This window comes from Cynara cardunculus (assembly GCF_001531365.2).
Source record: "Cynara cardunculus var. scolymus isolate 2C chromosome LG 5, CcrdV1, whole genome shotgun sequence".
NCBI lineage: Eukaryota > Viridiplantae > Streptophyta > Magnoliopsida > Asterales > Asteraceae > Cynara > Cynara cardunculus.
Genome location: NC_037532.1, coordinates 34,437,222 through 34,444,227, shown reverse-complemented (window position 1 = coordinate 34,444,227; position 7,006 = coordinate 34,437,222).

Below are 7,006 nucleotides of genomic sequence, written 5' to 3'. Positions count from 1 at the left end.
GTATATGTATATGTATATGTATATGTATATGTATATGTATATGTATATGTATATGTATATGTATATGTATATGTATATGTATATGTATATGTATATGTACGTATGAATGTAGACTAATTATATTGGTCTCGATTCTTGTATTTTGATTTTGCAAAGCGGGGATACATATATGTATAAATCTAGGACGTAAAGTTGTTATCTTGTTGAATTTTCATATGTCGTCTTTTAATGTATATGACAGTGTGCTTAGCTTATACCATATTGTTTATATTCTTAACTATTAACTGATTATGTATGTAAAAATATACGAAAAGCTAAAATACAAAACATATATAAATGAAACTATTTGTACAAACAGTGAAAACCATCGATTTCATTGTTTATTTTAATAAAAAAATTATGGAAATTGTTTAATATGATGAAATTGTTTCAAATAATTCATTTTTTGATGAAAATGTTTCATATTTTTTTTCTATGTAAAAATCAAATTATGCATTTCTCAATTTTGATGAAATTTGTTTAATAAATTAATAGAATGAAGATAATAACGTCCATAATTATTTAAAATAAATTATTTGAGACAATTTCATCATATTAAACAATTTCATTAAAATAATAATGAAATCGACGGTTTTAACGATTTGTACAAATGACTTGATTTGAAAAATATTCCTCCCTATATATATACATTTTTTTGGTTGGATAGAAATTTTTTATTGTTTTAATTTTATATATATTTTTTATTTGTCTGTTACAGTTGTTTTACTTGTATCTCGTTTTTATCTGTTATATTAGTTATTTGCAAAAATGTGATAACTGGATATTCAGTTAAAAAGTTCGAGATTGTTTTAAAATAAAAGTAGAAATTGAGGGGTTTGATATGTTATGTGTTTAAATTTTTTTAAAACAACCACCTCCTTTTATTTTAAAATTATATTATATGAAATATTTCATCTCATTGGGAGAATAAAAAGCAAAGTTGGTAACTCCTGTTTGTGGTCGTATTTTTGAGTTCGAAGAAAAACAGGACTAAGAAAAGCAAGCAAGTAGAAACAGTTAGATTTCGTGATTATTGTCTGGATAATTGTTGTTGATTTTCATCATCATACATTTATTTCTGTGTGATTTATAAGGTTAGTTTTTACTTTAAAAGTTTCATTTGATATGTTTTTATTAAGAAACCGTATGGTTTCGTACTTGTATGTTTTTGAACGATTATGCGTTATTTATTAACATAATTTTGGGTTTTGATATGTTATTATCAACTGACGAGAATAAAAATAGCATAATCAGAAGATGTGTATATTTTATAATAAGGGTGACATAATCAAAAGCTAGGTAATTTATATGTGTGTGTGTGAGAGTGAGAGAGAGAGAGAGAGAGAGAATTTAGGTTAATTGTTATGACTTTTATTCAACCAAAGCATAAAATTTATACAAGAAGAGAACCCAAAACTCCAAAAGATCCATGTTGCTTGATTATAGGAATTAGATTCCTACATCAAAGCAAGTACACATGGAAAATACTTATCTAATGGAAAGATAATGTCGCTAACCATATATTCTTAACATCTCCCCTCAAGTTAGAGCAACAAGAGGATCGAATTGCTTCTTCCCCAAGGCTTTGCTGAACACGTTGACGAGTTGGATTATTGTCGACACAAAAGATGGAGCGATGATACCATCCTAAATTGCATTGCAGGCGAAATGACAATCGACTTCTATATGTTTTGTGCGTTCATGAAAAAAAATGGATTTTATGTTATATGCAATGCAGACTCACTATCACAGAAAAGAGGAATTGCTTTAGGATGACAAACACCCAAACTCAGTAGTAGCGCTTTCAACCGTTATTATTCGCAAATAATAGATGCCATTGGGTGATACTCAACCTCTGTGGATGATCGAGCAACCGTGTGTTTCTATTTGGATTTCCATGAGATGTAGGAATGGTTCAAAAAAATAAACCAACCAGAAAGAGATTGCCTAGTAATTGGGCAGGTGGCCCAATCTGAGTGACACCATCCGGTTAAGGACAACTAGCTATCAGAATGAAGTAAAATACCTCGATCGCGGGAGCCTTTGAGATATCGAACAACCTGTAATGCGGCATCCCAATGATCCTTCTGGGTTCTTGCATGAATTGAGACAAAACATGGACCGAGTACCTCAAGTCAGGACGAGTTACTGCCAAGTAAACAAGACGCCCCAATAGGTGCCAATAAGGCTCGGGATCCGGAAGAAGAGGACCAGTGGCACGTGTAAGACGATGATTCTGCTCTATTGGAATTGCAACTAGCTTTAGCCCAACTTCTGAAATTATATATAGAGTATACTTCCTTTGACACAAAAATATGCGAGAAGAATTTTGGGCCACCACTTTAATACTTCTAGATCCTTCATATAAAAACGTTGCTTAAGTAAGCCTTGAAAGTCGTTATTCTGTCATAATTGTCTCCAAAAATATTCAAATCACCAATGTATATGAGCACAATAATTTGAACCGAGACTTTACTGTGAGTGAACAAGGAATAATCAGAGTAAGACTGAAGAAAGCCATATCCCTTCAATACAGTCACAAGCTTTTAAAACCAGCAACGAGGAGCCTGCTTCAAACCAGACAAATGATTTTCACAAATGACAAACTATGTCAGGATTAGTCGAACTGAAACCCCGAGGAAGTTTCATGTACACCTCTTCATCCAAATCTTTTGAATACAAGACTCGAATTTCTTGTTGCATTGCAGCACACAATGTTTTATTTTTTACTACCTTTTGTTGATCGTGGCTCAGCACCTCACCACAAGAAACAGGGTTTTAGCAACGATTTTTGTCGTCTCTAAAAGTCCATTTGTCGTAAAAAAATATAGAGAGACGAGATGTCATCGCTATAGCTTGTGGATGAACCTTTTCGTCGCTGAAACCAACTTTTCTTGTAGTGCCTGTTGTGATGGCTGGAAGAAAGTCTCGGTGTTTCAACATAAAACTTATCACAACTAACCTGAGGCAGAGGGTGAATCTGGTTTAGGTAGAGTGAGGGATAGACTTTTCTTGATGACTATATGTGTTACACAGTCTCTTAATCTCATTGAAGGTTGTTTTCCTCATAAGCCATGACCGAGATTATTTTGTATTCCTTGCTTCAAATGAGGGTGTGGGAATCACAGGCTCACAGGTGATTCATTTTGAGATTGGTCATAATTTCCAATGTCATCGACTGTATTATCAATGTTATAAACATTGTTTAACATGCAGGTTCAAAGTTATGAACATTGTTCAACATTCATCTTAGGTTCACTGTTATGAACATTGTTCAACATGTAGGTTCACTGTTGTGCTCACATGTTCACTTAAGAACATATAACCATCCATTACAAAGGCTAAAATCATTGAACATTTAGAAAATATATTCTTCCATTACTTTGCGGTAAAAGCAAGACCAAATAGACAATTACATTTTTACCCTCGTTAAACATTTCTATCATGTGAATCAACTAAATGTATAACTTGTTTCCAACTGATTAACAAATTAAGGTTTATAAAATTAACGTTTTTTATATTGGTTAACAGAAGAACTTACCTCTATATATGCATCTGTACATTTATTTTATAAATAAAAATTCATTATATTTACAAAAACCAACTTCCACAAGGCATGCATAAATATTTTTTTGTTACATTGTCCATCAACAATAAATGGAAGCAAACCATTTAAATATAATACATAATCTTTTAATTGTGACATCGAAGCATCAAAATTAATAACCTTTGACTTGTGTATTTTATAATAAACCAGAAAATAACACCATTATTAAATTTTCTACAGATTTTTCTCTAGAAAATTTCTGACTGAAAGATGATTCGTCATAGAACTATCGATCATAAAGAGTTGTTGGATGAATTGTTGGTGGGTAATTCAAATTAGTGACAAATTGTTTAGGGTTTTCTAGGTGATCCGTTAGTATTATCTCGAAAAACATTAGATTCTACCGAACGATTGGTATTTTCTGGGTGATCCGTTAGTATTATCTCGAAAAACATCAGATTCTATCGAACCATTGGTATTTATAGCGTGATCAGTTAGTGATCACCGACGAAAATTTCTCTAAATAATTTTTATGAGTCAGTCATTTGTTTTATAGTGCACCTTAAGTTTTTCCGGGGGAGGGTTCGTCGTGTAACCGTGCATTACATTTATTTTAGACTGAGAATATAAAATCGAAACCACCTCACTACAACAAAATAGGGTTTATATGACATCATCAATCTCTAAGCGTCCCAATAGACCGTTTTATATGACTTAATTTATAGAAACAAAATATAAAGCGTCATATCTAAAGGTGTTGTAATAAGTTTATATGACGCTTTTGGGCGTCTTAACAAGTTTTTTAGAATATATTTAATACAAAGTGTCGCATTAGCAACTTTATAAGATACTTTTGAGAAAATGTCCTATAAACTCAAATTTTTATACGACATTTGTTTTTATATGACAGCTTTTCAAATAGTGTCCTATAAAGTTGATAATGAGACACTTTATATTAAAAGTGTCATAAAAACTTATTACGACGTCAAAAATGTCATATAAACTTATTACAACACCTTTAAATATGACACTTTTTTTTTTGTCTTATAAACTAAGTCATATAAAAAGGTCTATTAGGATACTTAAAATTTGGGAGTGTCCTGTAAACCCAATTTTGTTGTAGTGCTTTTTAATTAAAAATGGAAATGTAATGTGTATTAATAAATATACTTGAAGTGATGGTTGACATTTTTTGGTAATTTGAAGAACTTGTAAAAAGACCTCACAAAAATATATCATTACAAATGTCAGTTAATGATTAAAAAGTAATCTTTTTTGATTTAATTTGTTTGTGTCACGATTTTTTTTATAATTTAGATATTTTAAATAAGATGTAATTTGCTTTGATTTTAATGATGAAGTTCTTTATAACGATAATGATATGATGGAGTATTTTAGTTTATATCATAGGGCTCAATATAATATTGTATTTGAATGTATATATCATTTAGTTTTATAGGGTTTAAATAGTTTTAATAAGTTGTTTATATGTATTAATAAAGGGTAAATTGTATTAAAGGTAATGTACTTTAACTTGATTCTTATTTTGGATAACGTATTTTTATAACTTTCATTTGGGTACTTAAGATGTAAAGTTTTAAGCATTTAAGTACTCGGGTAACTGGTTGAAGCATTAACCGGTTATCATGCTGAAGTGGCGAGTGATGTGGTATCCAACTCAGTATTATTTACTGACGTGGTTAGTGACACTGATAGGTGTTGGTTCAGATTTGGGTTTGAGGTTGAGATCTTGTTCATATTTCCCTGAGTGCTTGTAGAAGGCTTCGAGGTTGAGATTATTAGTTTGTAGATGGCATCTTCGACAGATTCTTGGATCTGGGATCTTGCAAGTTTCGAGATGGATTCATGGATCTGAAATCTCTTGATCATGATCAAGGTTGTGATTTACCTAGGATTGATTTAGGGTTTTTGATTTGAATTGATAGAGGGTTTGTTAATTGTTTAGATTTAAAGTTTTAACTTTGATTTCGGGTTTAGATTTAGATATTTGATTTAGGGTTTCTAAGTTATGTTTCTAACTATTTCAACAAAAAATATAAAGTCAGATACCACATCACTCGCTACATCATAATGATAACCAGCGTTACTCAGATACTTAAATGTTTAAATTTTATATCTTAGATAACAAAATGAAAGTTTTGAAAGTACTTTACCTAAAATAGGAATCAAGTTAAACTACGTTACATTTTCATGCAATTTTCCCATTAATAAATGGTAACCTTGAATTTTAAGAAATTATGTATTAATTAATAATTAATACCTAATGGTCAATGATAAGTTATTCTTTCTAATAAATTACTTGATTATATATATATATATATATATATATATATATATATGAGAATGATCAAATGATAAATAATTAGTTTACGGTAACCGTGAGGTCCAATCTTAATTACAAATCAATAGATGAATTAGAAAATTTATAATTTTGGTAGTTTTAATTAAAATTTTAATGCAGGGACATTTTAGGTATTTTCTTCCCTCTCTCCTATTACCTCTCCTCTCTCTGTCTCCCGTCCCCCATCCCCCAGCCTCTGTCCTCCGGTGATACCACAGTGGTATCACAATGCATCTTATATGTGATTGAGTATCACATTGAGGTCGTTTGTGTGATCGATCAGATATGTAATGCAATGGTATCACAATGCACTTATATGTGCTTGAGTATCACACTGTGGTATCACCGGAGGCCGGAGGACCGAGATGGAGAGAGAAGAGAAAAGAGAAGATACCTAAAATGTCCTTACATTAAAATTTTAATTAAAAGTTACCAAAATTGTAAATTTTCTAATTCATCTATTGATTTATAGTTGAGATTGGATCTCACGGTTACCACAAACTAGTCAGTTCTTTCTTGATTGGGCCCATATATATATATATATATATATATGTTGGTTCAAATAGAAACCAACCATATGGTACAAACTATGGAAACCGATCTTGACCAATCACATTCTTTCTTCACTTTAGGTTCAAATCTAAATTACAAATTAATGATAAGGGTAATTTGGTAATTCAACCTTTTTGTAACCCCCAATAATTAATTGGGAGTTACAAATCTTAAAAGATACATCTAATTGTTCATGAGATTTTTATGATTTCTTTAATATTTCATGTTCATGGTATTCATTTTAATTGATTTTATACATATATTGAAATTGGTTGTCTAAGTGTACAAGATTTTCATTTCGTTCAAGATACATGGAGAATCCTATTGTAAAAGAATGTCAGAATAATGAAGACGATAAACGCTTGCAGTCTATGTTCATATCTGCACACATGCACAACGATCCTTGATTTTGAAAATGTTCATATATGTGCATCTCTTACAGTCTATGTTCATATATGTTCACCATATGAACAACTTGTTTTCATTGAAAGACACAATCGTTGTTC